The sequence below is a fragment of the Protopterus annectens genome, chromosome 3.part0 (assembly GCF_019279795.1).
Source record: "Protopterus annectens isolate FY-2018-M chromosome 3.part0, PAN1.0, whole genome shotgun sequence".
Classification (NCBI taxonomy): Eukaryota; Metazoa; Chordata; order Ceratodontiformes; family Protopteridae; genus Protopterus; species Protopterus annectens.
The window spans coordinates 922865201-922882327 of NC_056731.1; the positions used below are offsets into that span (position 1 = coordinate 922865201).

At 48.0% G+C, this 17127-nt stretch overlaps 1 protein-coding gene across 1 annotated transcript in view; it reads right to left on the minus strand.

Moving 5' to 3' along the window:
* Positions 1–17127, minus strand: part of ROCK1 (Rho associated coiled-coil containing protein kinase 1) — a 4526103-nt gene that overhangs the window by 3927354 nt on the left and 581622 nt on the right. The window lies entirely within an intron of this gene.

Below are 17127 nucleotides of genomic sequence, written 5' to 3' on the forward strand. Positions count from 1 at the left end.
ATCCGAGCCGGCAACTTGTTTCAAGCTAATGGATCCGAGCTCCTAGCTCCTCCACTCACCCATAATCCCCTGCTACCCCTCCATGACCCCAGATCTAGTTTGCCGTGCTTGTGGATAGCTGGATTCTTGCGAGCTCATCTAGTCTTGGCAGTTAAGTTGTTATTTTTCTGTCAACTTTCTAAATTTTTCTCAAAAATGTTGTGTGTGTAAGTGTTAGGTACCCTTTAGAGTAATATATTTTCTTTTAAGTAGTTTTCCCTCCCTTCGCTGGTCGTTAGAGTGTGTGTTGTGTTTTGGGGCCTGTGTGTGCGTGTTACATTACTTTTCTTTAAGTATGGCGGAGGCCCCAAAAGCCATTTTTTCTAAATGTACCGAGTGTGGCCATAAGCTCTCCCCGGCTGATGGCCACACTCGGTGCGTTCGGTGTCTTGGGGTTGAACACCTCACCTCAGGCTGTACCATTTTTGCAGTGTTCAACCCCAGGGCACTGAAAGAGCTGAGGTCGAAGCTGGTCTTGGAGGGACTTTTACCCCCGGACTCGGCTCCGGCCTCCGCTGCTCCCGTGGCTCCACCACAGGCTGTGGTTGCTGCCATTCCTGCCCCCCTTCCTCTGTCCGGGACTCAAACTCCCGCTAAAGTGTCAGAAGACAGGGAGGCCAGGAGGGAGAAACTGAGGGAGAAGCACCACAAGCGGCGGGTCGAGACCTCCATTTCGGCCCCGCCAGCTAAGCGGGCTTCTCCCTCCACTGCTTCTAGGTCCCCTCCTCCTCGGCTCCGATCCCCTTGTTTTTCCCCAGGGCCAGAGGAGGAGGAGGCCCGATCTCCATCGAGGTCAGAGGTGGCATTCCAGGCCTGCCTCGGTGACCTCCTTGAGATCGACCTTTAGTATGTCCGATGCAGACTTGGACCAGATGATGCGAAGGTTCATCTAGGCCCAGCTGCAGATGGGAGTGCTCTTGCCCCCCCCCCCCTTCGGGGGGGAGCTCGACACCTTTTTTCCATCCTATTGCTCCTTCTCCGACCCGCTACCCGGGTTCGGAGCCGAGCAGCGTTGGAGCCAAGGGTGGGTTGGCGTCGACAGTACTTGGTACTTCAGATCCGACCCTGCCCTCAAGCCTGTCGGATCCGACCTCCTGGAGCCGTGGCCCGAGCTTCGGATCCGAGGGATTCAGTGTGCCTTCGGCTCCGTCCAGGTCGAAGTGCACTGGTCCTTTGGATCCGATGGTCTCAGCGCCGGTTCCGATCCCTTCATCGGATCAGAGTGGGAACCTACTTTCGGATCCAAGAGAGAGTGGTTCCCCCTCGGCTTTCGATGTTGTGGAGAGGGCTCTGTTGAGAGCATCCGGACCCCCGGTCCTTGTCTCGGCTTCTCCCCGCACTCCCTCTCTGCTGGGCCAGGCTTCCATCACCCGGCAAAAGAGACAGCCTGCTTCAATGTCCCAGATGGTTCCATTGGAACAGGATGTAGCTGGCAAGGCCTCCTCGGACAGCCCCCCCGAGGAAGTGTCCCGCAATCATAAGTGCAAGAGGAGGCACGTGGACTCCCCTGAGTCCTTAACTGAGGACACGGACTTGGAGGAAGGGGAAGGCTCCCCAAGATCACCCCCCCGAGGATGTCTCCTTTGGAGACATCATGGAGATGCTGAGGATCAGAGGTGGGTGGTCTGCCCCCAAGTCTTCCTCCGACGAGTCCGTGTTTCTGGAGGCATTCGAAGCAGGCCCGTCTACCTCTTGGGTGTCCCCTCCGGCAGACCCCTTGGTGGACCTCAATACCACCAGGGCGTGGAAGGATCCGGACACCATGGAGCCAATACCAAAACGCCCGGATAGAATACTTAGCCCCCCCCCAGACCGATCACACTGGAGTAAGGGGCCCCCCCATAGATGCCATGTTGACCGCGGCAGCCACGAAGAGGGAATTGGCTCAGGAGAGCCCCTCAGTCCATCCACCGAGCAAGGAGTCCCGCTCGATGGACCGCTTAGGGAAGCGAGTTTTTAGTTCAGCGACCTTCTCGGTAAGGTCTCTGAACTATATGGCACATGTCATCAGGATGCAGTGGGATCTTATCAAGAAATACGCTGCCTCCCCTCCCGAGTCCATGTCGGCGGATGACAAACAATTGTAGTCCACCCGAATGGCCACTCTGAGATCAATTTCAAATCCCTCTATGCGGCTATTGTCCCGCGCCACAGAGGGAGCCGCTAGGGCTAGCGGAGCAGGCCTAGTCATGAGACGTCAGGCCTGGCTCCGTGTACTTGTGACTTTGCGGAGCCTTTTAAAGCATCTTTTGCGAACGTCCCTTTCGATGGTTCTGCCCTTTTTGGCAAAACGGTTCGAGAGACACTTGTCCAGAGCGAGAAAGACGGGAAGACGTTGTCTGCCGGAGTCCGCTTCTCTGCTCCCCAGCAGTCCTTTTCTAAGAACTAAAAGGGTCAGAAGAAGATGTGGTTCCGGAAATCGCAACATTCCCAACCCGTTCCGGACAACCAGTCCTTCTGTGGCAGAGGAGGACGCCGCCCTAGGGGCAGAGGGGCTCCGAGAAACTTTGGTTCCAGAGAACCTTTCTCTGAATGGCCCGCGCAGCAGCCCTGAAGGGTTGCCCGGCTGCTCCACTATGGAGGCAGTCGGGGGGTGCTTCTCGGAGCACCTAGCGGCATGAGAGTCCATCACGACAGACCGCTGGGTGCTTCGCATTATATCCAGAGGGTACAAAATACCATTACTCCATGTCCCCAAATTCAAAAACCTCCCCGATGTACCACCCGATCAGAGGGAGGCCGCAGCCGCAGAAATTCAGCAGCTGCTAAGAAAGAGAGCCATCCAGCCCGTCCCCCAAGACCAGCTCGGATTAGGGTTCTACTCCAGGTTTTTTTTGGTGCCAAAAAAGACGGGAGACTTGAGACCGATCCTAGACCTTTCCCACTTGAACCTGTCAGTAACCAAAGAAAAATTCCAAATGGTCACTCTTCAATCTATTCTCCCCCTTCTAAGGGAGAACAACTGGATGTGCTCTATAGACCTCAAGGATGTGTACTACCACATTCTAATGGACAGACGATCCAGGAGGTTCCTCCGCTTCCGGCTGGGTGCCAGTCACTACCAGTTCAGGGTCCTTCCCTTTGGCCTCACCACAGCCCCCAGGGTGTTCACCAAGGTATTAGCAGTGATTGCGGCCCACCTGAGACTCCAGGGAATACAGGTCTTTCCGTACCTGGACGTCTGGCTCCTGACCGCCCCAACAAGGCATCTACTTTGCTCAGCCAGAGACTTCTTTCTCCGCCGAGCCCCACAGTTAGGCATCACTATCAATGCCAACAAATCCCTTCTGGCCCCAACACAAGTCATAGAATTCATAGGAGCCAGAATAGACACCAGAGAGCTACGAGCCTTTCTAACTTCCGAGAGAATCCAGAATTTGCAACTCCATGTGCGGGCTATCCTCCAATCAGAGACTGCACCAGCGGAATTGGTCCTGAGGGAACTAGGCTCCACGGCGGCAGCGATTACGCTCCTTCCATGCGCCCGTCTGAACATGCGGGTACTGCAATGGACACTTCTAGTGCAATGGTCCTTTCTATCCCTTCCTCTTCACCACCCCATTGCTATCAGCAAGGCTTGCAAGAAGGCTCTATTATGGTGGCTCCAAGCCTCGGACCTCCATACGGGCCGTCCCTTCTGCACCTCTCCCCCTCTCGCCACGGTGACCACGGACGCTTCCCGCCTCGGGTGAGGGGGGCATTATTCAGGCAGGATGGACCAAAGCACGTGGAACGACACAGAGACTTCCCTGCATATCAACGTTCTGGAGATGAGCGGTGCTGTTCGCGTTGCAAGCACTTCAGGATCTCCTCCCCATAGGAACGATTACAATTCAGTCGGACAACATGTCTGTTGTCTGGTATATCAACAAACAGGGGAGAACCAGATCTTACCCTCTATGCCGCGAAGCCATGAGTGTGGGGGAATGGGCGATCTCCACCAACCTCTTTCTGATTGCAATGCACATTCCGGGACAGACCAACATCCTAGCGGACAAACTCAGTCGCACCCTTCTTACCCCATACAAGTGGTCTCTCGATCCACTAGTAGCGAAGCACATATTCGCAATATGGGGGCAACCCTGCTGCGATCTTTTTGCATCTCCATCAAACACCAAATGCGGCAATTTCTTCGCTCTAATCCCCCCCTCCAGGGGAAACGCCAAGAGACGCTCTGGTGCATGCTTGGCCACCCGGTCTACTTTATGCCTATCCTCCTCTACCCTTGATGCTACAACTCTTACAGAAAACCTCGCAGTTGGGGAGCAGGATGATCCTCATTGCCCCATTCTGGCCTCAGCAAATTTGGTTCCCTTACCTGTGGTCTCACCTTGTGAATCCTCCTTGGATTCTAGATCCCAGTCCTGATCTCATCTCCCATCCATCGAACTTACCGACCCCAAACCTGGACAATCTGAAACTGACAGCTTGGTTGCTCCAGTTTCACTCCTAGTTAGGACTCCCGGTATCTCTTCACCAGTCAAAGCCATCCTTGTGGCAGCGCATAAGCCCTCCACCAGGAAATTGTACAGCAGTAAATGGAAACGTTTCTCCATCTGGGCGGAGCATCATGATCTAGATACCTTTACGGCTCCTCTTCCGTCCATATTAGACTTCCTAACCGAACTCTTTCAGGAAGGCGCTAGTTGTTCAACTGTCAAAGTGCAATTGGCAGCCATATCACATTACCATGTGGGATATGATACAGGGCCTTTGATGTCGGCCAAGTTGTGTAAAACCTTTCTCAAGGGCACCTTCTTACTTAGACCCCCTATAAAAGAAGCCGTACCACCATGGGATCTTTCACTAGTTCTTCACGCCTTGACTGCTCCACCTTTTGAACCCGCTGCTTCAGTAGATCTCAAATTCTTGTCTTGGAAAACAGCATTCCTAGTAGCCATCACTTCAGCAAAAAGAGTTTCGGAGCTTCAAGCTCTTTCTGTGAAGCCTCCTTATTTGATCTTTCACCCAGACAGAGTGTACCTCAGGATCAATCCTTCGTTTCTTCCCAAGATAGCATCGGAAACAAACATAAATCAATCCATAAATTTACTGGTTTTCTTCCCTAAATATCAGAATAAGGGAGAGTACAAGCTGCACTCATTAGATGTTCATAGGCAGCTTCGCTTTTATACTCATAGAACAGCTGGTCATAGACAATCCGACCAGCTGTTCGTTTCCTTTGCCAAATTTAATTTGGGGAAAGCAATTTCAAACGTATCTATCACGCTGGATTTCTCAATGTATCCTATTGGCTATCAAGTCTCTGGGAGACCCGCACCGGAAGGAGTTCGTGCACATTCCACTCGTTCCATTCTCTACTTCTGCGGCCTTCAAGTCTAGAGTTCCATTGGATGATATTTGTTCGGCAGCCACTCGGGCCTCATTCTCATACCTTTATTAACCACTACAAACTGGATGTGATTTCTAGAGAGAGAGCATCCTTTGGCTCTGCGGTCCTTCCATGATGGCCACCCAAGGTGCAGGTAGCTGGGGACTCTGTCCCACAGGCTGCTGACAAATGAACTCCCTACTTCAGATTAAGAAGTTATGTACTCACCATAACGTTCCATCTGAGTAGGTAGCTTCATTTGTCTGCAACCATCCCCCCCCCCCCTCCTTCCCCCTGGCCTTCTTCGGATCTATTTTTAGTTGGATACCCATTTTTTAGGTATATATTGAGGGGCAAACTCGATCTGAGGTCATGGAGGGTTAGCAGGGGATTATGGGTGAGGGGAGGAGCTAGGAGCTCGGATCCATTAGCCTGAAACAAGTTGCTGGCTCGGATCCGATATCGGATCCAAGACCCACGGGTTGCAGATAAATGAAGCTACCTACTCATATGGAACGTTATGGTGAGTACATAACTTCTTAATTTTGTACCTACCATAAATGTAGATGTTCGAGTGTTCACACTGCTGCAGTCATTACACTTGGGTTATCCTGCCATCAGGCGGTCCCACAGTCGGCCAGAGTTCCAAAGTCTTGGTCCGGCGTCGGTTGCTGTCGCTTCTTCCCTGACGTCAGTGCGCCAGGGGTATATAAGATGCATCCGACGCCATTTTCTTCAGTTTTTCTTGCCCCAGATGTCAGGTGCCCCCAAGTAGGTAGGCAATACATATTGCTAATAAAACATACATAAAAAATAAAAACAATACCTTCAGTTACAAGCAAATACACACCACAAAGATTGTATAGGATAGAAAGGTATAGTTAAGTTCAGCTAGGGACAGAGGGGATGGAGGGAGGGTAACCTGGACTGCGGCAGTGTGAACACTCGAACATCTACATTTATGGTAGGTACAAAAAGTACAGTTTTGTACCTACCATAAATGTAGATGTTCAAGTGCTAATACAGCTGCAGTAATCACGGATGGGTTTTCTGCCGTCAGGCGGGTCCTCGGTCGGCCGAATTCCAAAGTCTAGGTCCGGCGTCGGTTGTTGTCGCTTTCTTTCCTGACGTCAGTGAGGCAGGGGTATATAAGACGCAGCCAACACCATTTTCTTCAGTCTTTCTTGCCCCAGATGTCAGGTGCCCCCAGAAGGAAGGCAATACATAAATTATATTTATATACATGCAATGCAATATAACCAAAAATCAGTAGTTGCAAGCAAATATACCACAGAAGGATAACCCAGTCAGGTTGCATGAAGAGGGGTTAGGCCCTAAGCCTTTACCAAGAGGGGAAGGAGGGAGGGAAAACTGTACTGCAGCTGTATTAGCACTCAAACATCTACATTTATGGTAGGTACAAAACTGTACTATGTTCATCGTGCATACAGCTGCAGTAATCGCAGATGGGTAGAATCCCAAAGCTATGCACAGGGTGGTAGGCACTAGGTGGAACTGGGATGAGCCAGAATGCCCTGCAACACAGCAGTGGCAAAGCCTGCTCTAGTTTTGGAATATAAAGGCAGGTGGTAGTGTTTTGTGAAGGTATGCACAGAACTCCAAGTGGCTGCCTCCAAAATATCTTTGGTAGGAACTCCTCTGAGGAAGGCTGTAGAGGTAGCTGTGGCCCTGGTGGAGTGGGATCTGATGCCTGTAGGGACAGATTTTTCATGATAGGAGTAACAAAACCGTATGCAGTGGCCTATCCATTTTGAAATTGTTTGGTAACTGGCTTCCCTTGAGCTCCTACAGCATAGGACACAAAAAGTTGTTCTGATTTCCTGAAAGGCTTTGTTCTGTCCAAATAATAACGTAGATGTCTATGGATGTCTAAGGAGTGTAGCAGCCTTTCCCCTTTGTTTTGAGGATTGGGGTAAAAGGTAGGTAAGTGTATGGCTTGATTTAAAGCTACCCTGGATACCACTTTAGGCATAAATGACAGGTTGGTACGAAGGGAAACCCTGTCCTGATGGAAGATGAGAACGGGCTGCACAGCCATGAGGGCTTGTAGTTCCGAAACCCTATGAGCTGAGGTAATGGCCAGAAGGAAGGCTGTTTTCCAGGACAAATGTTGCAAATCTGTTGAGGCAGCTGGTTCAAAGGGAGGCAATGTTAATTTTTCTAGAATGCAATTAAGATCCCAGGCTGGTATTGGTTGTTTCCTTGGTGGTCTTATATTCTTAGCCCCTCTGAGGAACTGTCTTAAGAGTGGGTGAGAGAATAACGGTGGATCAGTGTTGAATTCTGCAGAAATGGCTGAGGCATGGATTTTGATGGAGGAAAATGAAAGTCCACTGTTCAGCAGCTCAGCTAGATACTGTAATACCGGAGGCAAATTCAGTTTTCTAGGGTCCTGGCCTTTTTTCTCATTCCAAGCGCAAAACCGTTTCCATTTTGCAGAGTAAGCCTGTCAAATAGATGGCCTTCTGGCCTCCAAAATGACATCCTGCACCTCTTTGGGGAGTAGGGTCTGTTGTGGTGCTAAGGAATTTTCCATGCAGCGAGATTGAGTGTGTTCAGCAGACTGTGAAGAGTTTTGTAGTTGTGCTGAGTCAGCAGAAGAGGCATTAGAGGTAGGGACCAGGGAGGAGTATGTGTTAGGCTCCTCAGGAGTGGGTACCAGTGTTGTCTTGGCCAGTCTGGAGCAATCAGTATCATCTTCGGTCTGTCTGCTCTTGCTTTCAAGAGTACCTTGGGCAGAAGAGGCAGAGGTGGGAAAGCGTAAACTGCCCATGCTGTCCAACTGAATGAAAGGGCGTCCACTCTCCAGGCCTTTGGATGAAAGGTCCTTGAACAGAACTTTTCCAATTGATGATTCCTGTGGGAGGCGAAGAGATCTATGTCTGGCCTCCCCCATGCTTGGATTATCTTTGTAAACACTCGAGGATGCAAATTCCATTCGTGTGGTTCTGTCATATTTCTGCTTAGATTGTCTGCCAGCGTGTTTTCCAAACCTGGCAAGTACTGTGCCTGAAGTTCGATTTGCCATTCCAGAGCCAAGTTCCAAAGTGTCATGGCTAGTCTGCACAGGGGGTATGAATGTGTTCCTCCTTGTTTGTTTATGTACCACATTACTGTGGTGTTGTCTGTTCTTATCAATAATTGTCCTGGATGCAGGAGGTCCTTGAAAGCCGTAATTGCATTTATCACTGCTAGCATTTCTTTCTGATTGATGTGAAGGTGCTTTTCCTTTTGGGACCATTTGCCCTGAATGGACCTGTCTGTCATGTGCAGCCCCCAGGCGTAATCTGAGGCGTCTGTTGTGATGACTTGACTTGCTTGAGGCTTGCAGAATGGAAGACTTGTGTTTGTTTGACATGCTTGGGCCCACCATAGAAATTCCTTTTGCAAACATGGTATTATTGTTTCCAAACTGTGGCTGTGTTGAGACCATAGGTTTTTTAGGTACCATTGAAGTTTCCTCATATGCAACTTTGCACATGGGATTAAAAGAATGCAAGATGCCATGAAGCCCAGAGCCTGCAGGATTTTCCTTGCAGTAAGCCTGGTACAAATTGCTAGTATTTTGAAGTACTGAGTTAGTTGCCCCTGTTTTCCTGGCGCAAGATAGGCCATCTGGGTGTTTGTGTCCAAGTTGGCACCCAGGAAAGTTATTTTCTGAGATGGTGTTAGCCTGGATTTCTCTTTGTTGACTGTGCATCCCAGGGAATTCAGTAACCGTGTTACATAAGCCAGATGTTCCAGAAGTATGTGCTTGCTGTCCGCTTGGATCAGGCAGTCGTCCAAATAAGGGTAAATTTGTATCCCTTGAAGTCAGCAGTAGGCAATTACTGATGCCAGGCATTTCGTGAATACTCTGGGCGCAGTAGATAAGCCAAAGGGCAATGGAGAGAATTGATAGTGAATTCAACCTGCAAGAAATCTGAGGTATCTTCTGCAGCTTTGTCTGATTGGGACATGCAGGTATGCCTCCTTGAGGTCCAATGTTACCAGCCAAAACTCCTTGCCCAGCATGGGAAGAAGCTGCTGTAATGTGAGCATCTTGAATTTTGGTAAGAGTAAGAATGTGTTTAGGATGGAAGAGTCCAAAATGGGTCTCCAGTCGGTTCCTTTCCTTGGTACCAGAAATAGCCTGGAATAAAAACCTTGACCTTGTCCGTGAGTAGGTACCTCTTGAATAGCTTTCATGTCTATGAACTTTGAAATTTGTAGTTGTGCCTCTGCCCTTTGATTGTGTGGCAGGTTTGGCATGCCTCTCATGTTTGGAAGTGTGTGAAAATGAAATCTGTAGCCTCTGTTTATAACATCCAGGATCCATTTGTCTGTTGTGACAATATGCCAATTTCTTGTAAATAATGCCAGCTTTCCTCCCAAGGGTGCTGCCAGCTGAGACTTGCTTGGCATGGAAAGGAGGAAGTCATTGGGTTTGTTTCCTGTATTGTTGTGCACTGTCTTCGCCACCTCTTGGTGCTGGAGTTTGCCATTGCCTGCCTCTATATGAAACTTGTGATTGTCCTCTGCCCCTTGTGCGCCTCTAACTACCTCTCTGGGGCTTGTCCGTGGCTGGAAAGGACCAGTTTTTAGAAGGCCAATTTCTGCTAAAACGTGGTGGTTGAACCTGTAGAAAAGCTTTGACAGTTTGCATAGATTTGGCTTTTTCTTCCATTTTCCGTAGTATCTCCTCAGCATTAGTACCAAATAGCACATCCTTTTGTAAAGGAGCATCTAGTAGTTTAGCTTTCACATGATCAGGCAAGATTTGTTCCCTATGCCAGGCATGTCTACGAATGACTGATCCTGTAACAGCAGCTCTACTCGAGGCCTCTAGGGCATCATAGCCACATTGTAAGGTGTATTTACCCACTTGTTCTGCACTATGCATCATATCCTGCAACTCCTTCAAATCTGGTTGTTCAGGTTGAGACATTTTATTTCTTAATTGTGATAACAGAAACTGCTGATATTTAAGCATATGGAACTGACAATTTAAGGCCCTCATGGCTAGGGTGGCCGAGGTATATACCTTTTTTCCCCACCTTTCTAAGGATCTTGACTCTCTTTCGGAAGGTAGTGGATTCTTAGCAGTAGAGGCCTTCATTCCCTTGGGGCCTTGAGAAATGGTTTCAGGGTCAGCATTATGGCTTTTGCAAAGAAATTGGTGGGAGTTAGGAACTCTGTAGTACCCATCAGGCTTGACTGGGGCAGGAGGCAGGGAATCCGGATTAAGGCAAGCCTCCGAATAAACATCATCAAGTAAGTCCAAGACAGGAGGTATCGCCAGAGGTCTGTGTTGAGGTAACAAAAGAAATTCCCCAAGTCTTTTCTTGGAATCAGAAAAGTCTTGGCCTTCCCAATGGAAGTGTTCCCTCAAGGTGTGCAAGGTTTCACCAAAAGAAAAATCCTCTGGAGGAGATACAGAAGGAATGGACTGCTCTGCATCAGAATCTTCAAAAGGGGAGTAAGAGTGTTCCTTTACATCAGAATGTTCTGAAAAAATGGAGCCCTGATCAGAAGAGGGAGAATCTTCCTCCACTCTGGGTCTCTTGTCTGGAGGGGGTTGGGAACCCCTGATAGGAGTAATTAAATCCTCAGCCATTTTAAGCATCTGCTTTTTAGGCATGGGGCCTGGAGATGGGCCCTGTGCAACAGGCCTCTTGGGATGCCTGGCTGATTTGGACTTAGTGAAGGCCTTAATGGAAAAGGAAGATGAGGGTCTAAAGACACCATGGGTGGAAGTGGACCTGTCCACATTAGGAGGCTCAACGCTCACAGTGGCTTCGGTGGTTGTAGTCTGGGTATGGGCCGAGGTACCTGCGGTCTCGGTTATAGAAGACACTGCCAAAGAAGTGTCGTCGGTAATCAGGGACTGCATAGGCGTCTCGCTGAGAACCGGACCACGTGTAGCCGGTGGGGACCGCGGACCTCACGTGTCGGTCCTTGTCCTTACGGTTTTTGGACAAAACAGTAGTCGGAGTCTCCGACGACATTTTATAATCAAAGGCTTTACCAAAAAGGTGTTGGGCGAACTCCGCCCGATGCTTAATAGTGCGTTTATTGAAAGTAGCGCAAAAGCGACAGCCCGAGACGTCGTGGTCTGGGCCTAAAGGTATGCAGAGGGAATGGAAATCCTTATGCGGTATTTGCTTCCCACAAGAAATACAATTGTTAACTTTTTCGGACATCGGTGTGAGGCAAGAAAAGTTTCCCCAACGGGGTACTTAGCTTTAAAGAAGACTTCGGTTTCCAATTTTTCGTAAATTTAGGAGCTGGCCGACCGGCACTTGCGATCTGCTTCTGCTTCGGGCACCGCGCGGCAAAAAAGACTGAAGAAAATGTCATCGGCTGTGTCTTATATACCCCTGCCTCATTGACGTCAGGAAAGAAAGCGACAACAACCGACGCCAGACCTAGACTTTGGAATTCGGCCGACCGAGGACCCGCCTGACGGCAGAAAACCCCTCTGTGATTACTGCAGCTGTATGCATGATGAACATCTGTACTATGTTCATCGTGTTACACTGCTGCAGTCATTACACTTGGGTAGAATCCCAAAGCTAAGGTTGGGTGGCTGGTCTATAAAGAGTTATGATTGGCTATGAGGCCCTGCAGAACTGCAGTGGCAAATCCTGCTCTGGATTTAGAGTAAAGAGGCAAGCGGTAATGCTTGGAAAAGGTGTGCACTGAACTCCAAGTTGCAGCCTCCAAAATTTCCTTGGTTGGTACTCCTCTGAGAAAGGCTGTTGAAGTGGCTGTTGCTCTGGTAGAATGTGGCCTAATGTTATTAGGGACTGATTTTCCATGCTGTGTGTAGCAGTAACGAATACAGTGTCCTATCCATTTGGAAATAGTCTGCTTTGAGATAGCCTTGCCCTGTGATCCTGCAGCATACGCTACAAACAGTTGCTCAGTTTTCCTGAAAGCTTTTGTTTTGTACAAGTAGAAGCGTAGCTGCCTGTGTAGTTCAAAGAGTGCAAAAGTTTCTCCCCTTTATTCTGGGGGTTTGGATAGAAAGTTGGCAAATGGATGGTTTGGTTAAGAGCCACACTAGATACCACCTTTGGCAGGAAGGTATGGTTTTTCCTTAAAGAAACCCTGCCCTGATGAAATATTATAAAAGGTTCCACCTGCCATTAATGCCTGTAGCTCTGAGACTCTTCGTGCTGAAGTTACTGCCAGGAGCAGAGCTGTTTTCCATGATAAAAATTTTAGATCGGCTGTATTGGCTGGCTCAAATGGTGGCAAGGTCAGTTTTTCCAAAACAAAATTGAGGTCCCACTTTGGTGTTGGTGCTCTCCGAAGCGGTCTTATGTTATTAGCCCCTCTGAGGTACTGCTTTAGCAAGGGATGAGAGAATAAAAGAGGATCTGTGTTGTAATGAGCTGAAATGGCAGAGGCGTGGATCTTAATTGATGAGATGGATAGGCCTTTGTCCAGCATCTCAGTTAAGTATTGTAAAATCTGAGGAATGTTTGGAACAAGAGGGTCAAGGCTTTGAGCCTGGTTCCAGGCACAGAATCTCTTCCATTTTTCTGAGTAAGATTTCCTGGTGCTAGGCCTCCTGGTCTCCAAAATGACATCCATAACAGATTTAGAGAGAGGTGCTGCCTATTTGACTAATGAATCTGCCATGCAGCCAGGTTTAGGGTTTTGAGCTGACCGTGCAGGATCTGACTGTTTTGTTGAGTCAGAAGGTGTGAAATTTGAGGCAAAATCCATGGTGGGCCTTGAGCTAAGTTCTTTAAGATTGCTCCAAACTGGCCACGCCAGCACTGGTACCCAATCAGGATCATCTGTGGTTTTTCTTGTCTGGCTTTAAGAGTACCTTTGAAAGGAGAGGCAGTGGTGGGAAGGCATAAACTTTTAGGCTTTTCCAGCTGAACGAAAGAGCATCCACTTTCCATGCTTGTGTGTTATACGTCCTTGTGCAGAATTTTTGTAGTTGGCAATTCAGTGGGAAGGCAAAAAGATCTATGTCTGGGCACCCCCATTTTTGCATTACCATGCTGAAAATTTGTGGATTCAATTTCCATTCGTGAGGGTCCATGATATTTCTGCTGAGATCGTCTGCCAGAGTATTTTTCTTTCCTGGCAGGAACTATGCTTGCAGATGAACTTGATAAGTTAGAGCAGATGAACTTGATAAGTTAGAGCTGTGTTCCACAAGGTCATGACTTGCCTGCATAGGGGATACGAATGAGTGCCCCCTTGATTGTTTATGTACCACATTACTGTGGTGTTGTCTGTGGTGTTGTCTGTCTTTAATAATAATTGTCCTGGATGCAGAAGGTCCTTGAAAGCTGTTAGGGCATTCTGAACAGCCAACATCCCTTTTTGATTGATGTGAAGATGCATTTGGTCTGTAGTCCACTTGCCCTGAATACATTTTCCTGTCATGTCTGCTCCCCAGGTGTAATCCGAAGCATCTGTTGTTAGAGTCTGCCTGGCTGTGGGTTGAGTGAAAGGCTGACCCTTGTTGAGGTGACATGCCTGTGCCCACCATCGAAACTCCTGTTGTAGGCAGGGAATTATTGGTATTACTGTTTCTAAACTGTGAGAGTGTTGAGTCCAAACACTTTTTAGGTACCATTGTAATTTCCTCATATGCAGTCTGGCATATGGAATTAGTAGTATGCAGGATGCCATGAATCCCAGGGCCTGCAGAATTTTTCTTGCAGGGAGATGGGACTTTTTTGCCAGTAATTGAAAATATTGAATCAGTTGTCCTTGTTTGTCTTGCATGAGATACGCCATCTGGGCCGTTGTATCCAAGCTAGCACCCAGGAATATTATCTGTTGTGAGGGCACTAGTTTTGACTTCTTTTCATTTACTGTGTACCCTAGAGAAATTAGCAGCCTTTTTACAAACGCCAGATGCTTTTGAAGAATGTCCTTTTTCTCTGCTTGAATGAGACAGTCGTCCAGGTATGGATATATTTGAATTCCTTTTTGTCTGTAAAATGCAATTACTGGTGCCAGGCACTTTGTAAAGACCCTGGGCACAGTAGATAAGCCAAAGGGCAGTGCAGAGAATTGGTAGTGCATTGTACCAGCTTTGAATCTGAGGTATCTTCTGCAATCTTGTCTGATAGGGACATGCAGGTATGCTCTTTGAGGTCCAGAGTAACAAGCCAAGCCTTCTTGCCCAGCATGGGAAGAAGCTGCTGTAGTGTCAACATTCTGAATTTCGGAACATCCAGGTAAGTATTTAGAGTTGAAAGGTCTAGTATGGGTCTCCAGGCTTTGTCCTTTCTGGGGACCAGGAAGAGTCTTGAGTAAAATCCTTGTCCTTGTTCCTGCTGTGGTACTTTTTGAATAGCTCTCATGTCCATGAGGGCTGAAATTTATTTTTGAGCCTCTGCCCATTGATTCTGTGGCAGGTTTGGCATTCCCTTTAGCCTTGGTAAAGTGTGAAAGTTGAACCTGTATCCTTGAGACAGAATATTCAGAACCCATTTGTCTTGGGTGATTGTTTGCCAGTTTTGAGAAAAAAGTGCTAGTTTCCCCCCTAAGGGGGCTGCCAAAAGGGAAGTGCTTGGCATACGAAGGGGGAAGTCATTGGGACTGTTTCTTGTAAGGTTGAGACTTGTCCTCACCTCCGTTTGGGGTTGAGGTACCCCACTGTCGTTCTGTAAGAGCCTTGGGGTTGAGATCTGCCTCTAGGGCGTCTGTATCTGCCCCTTTGTGGTCTGTCTGACACTGGAAAGGACCAATTCTTTGTAGGCCAATTTCTGCTAAATCAAGGTGGCTGTACCTGTAAGAAATCTTTGACTGTTTGCATAGACTTAGCTTTATCCTCCATTTTCTTTAACACCTCTTCTGCCTTAACACCAAACAAGGTATCATGCTGTAAAGGAGCATCCAATAATCTTGCCTTAACATGGTCAGGTAAACTCTGTTCTTTTAACCAAGCATGTCTACGTATCACAGAACCTGTAACTGCGGCTCAACACAAGGCCTCTAAAGAATCAAAACCACATTGCAGAGTATGTTTTCCCACCTGTTCAACTGTATGCAATAAATCCTGCATTTCTTTATAGTCAGGAGCTTCTGAGCTTGTAAGCATTTTCTGTTTTAACTGAGCCATTAAATATTGTTGGTACTTAAACATGTGAAACTGGCAATTTAAAGCCCTTACTGCTAAAGTTGCAGAAGTGTAAACTTACTTCCCCCATCTATCCAATGCTCTAGAATCTCTGTCAGAGGGGACTGGATCTTTTGCAATGGAAGCCTTAACCCCTTTGGGACCCTGGGAAATGGTTTCTGCGTCAGCAGAAGGGTTTTTATAAAGAAACTTGTGAGAGTCAGGGACTCTAATACCTAACTGGCTTGGCTGGAGCAGGGGGCAAAGAATCAAGAGATTAGATGGATTCAGAGAACACATCATCCACAATATCTAACACAGGCGGAATAGCAAGGGGCCTGTGCTGAGGCAATAAAAGAAAGTCCCTGAGCCTTTTCTTGGATTCTGAATAATCCTGACTTTCCCAATGGAAATGCTCCCTCATGGTATGTAAAGTTTCCCCAAAAGAGTAATCCTCAGGGAGAGAGGCTGAAGGGATAGATTCTTAAGCATCAGAGTCCTCGTAGGGGATTAGAGAGTATCCCTGGTCTGAAGAAGAATCAGAGGAAATGGAAACCTGATCAGAGGAATCATAGTCTGTATCCTGCCTAGGCCTTTTCTCAGGAGGGGGATGGAAACCCCTGATTAGAGTAATGAGGTCTTCGGCCATTTTGAGCATCTGTTTCTTAGGCATGGAGGATTGTCCTGGAGAATGCTGTACTTGCTTCTTTGTCTTTAATGGTGTTTTTGTCTTGGCTGCTGCTTTAATGGTAAGTTGTGAAGGTCTGAAAACACCCTCAGAAGCAGATGCCTGCTCAGCGGCTCCGGACCCATCTGAGGGATTAGTTTCCATAGGCCCAATACCTTGAGTTTCCAGAGGCCTAGTTGTCTCCACGTGGGAGTCGGAGGCGGCCTGTGTCTCTGAGGTAGCGGGTGTCAGGGGCTGCGAAAGTACCTCAATGAGAACCGGCGAATGGCCTAGAAGAGGCTTCGTTGTCGGTTTTGGACCTCGGATGCTTGTCTTTGTTTTTTATGAATTGCAGTTGTCTGCTGTTCCGACGGCATTGTATAATTGAACTTTCGGCCAAAGTAGTGCAAAGCAAAATCAAAACGTCGTTTTATAGTGCGTTTGTTAAATCTAGCACAAAACCGACAACTAGTGACGTCGTGATCAGGGCCTAGACATGGAATACAGTAAAAGTGGAAGTCCTTATGAGGTAATTGCTTCCCACAAGAAATACAATTATTAACTTTTTCTGACATCGGTCTGAGGCAAGAAAAAGTTTCCCCAACAGGGTACTTAACTTTATTGAAGACTTTGGATCTGAAATTTGACTTCGAAAATCTCAGGAGTCAGCCGACCGGCACTTGCAAACTGCTTTTGCTTCGGGCACCGAGCGGCAAGAAAGACTGAAGAAAATGGCATTGGATGCATCTTATATACCCCTGGTGCACTGACGTCAGGGAAGAAGTGACAGCAACTGACGCCGGACCAAGACTTTGGAACTCTGGCCGACTGCGGGACCGCCTGACGGCAGTATAACCCAAGTGTAATGACTGCAGCAGTGTAACACAAACATCGTGATTGAGCTCACTGAATGTGTCCCAGGCATGTATGTCCCCAGCCTTAAGCAGCATTCTACTGTCACCCAGAATGATACCTCAACACAAACAG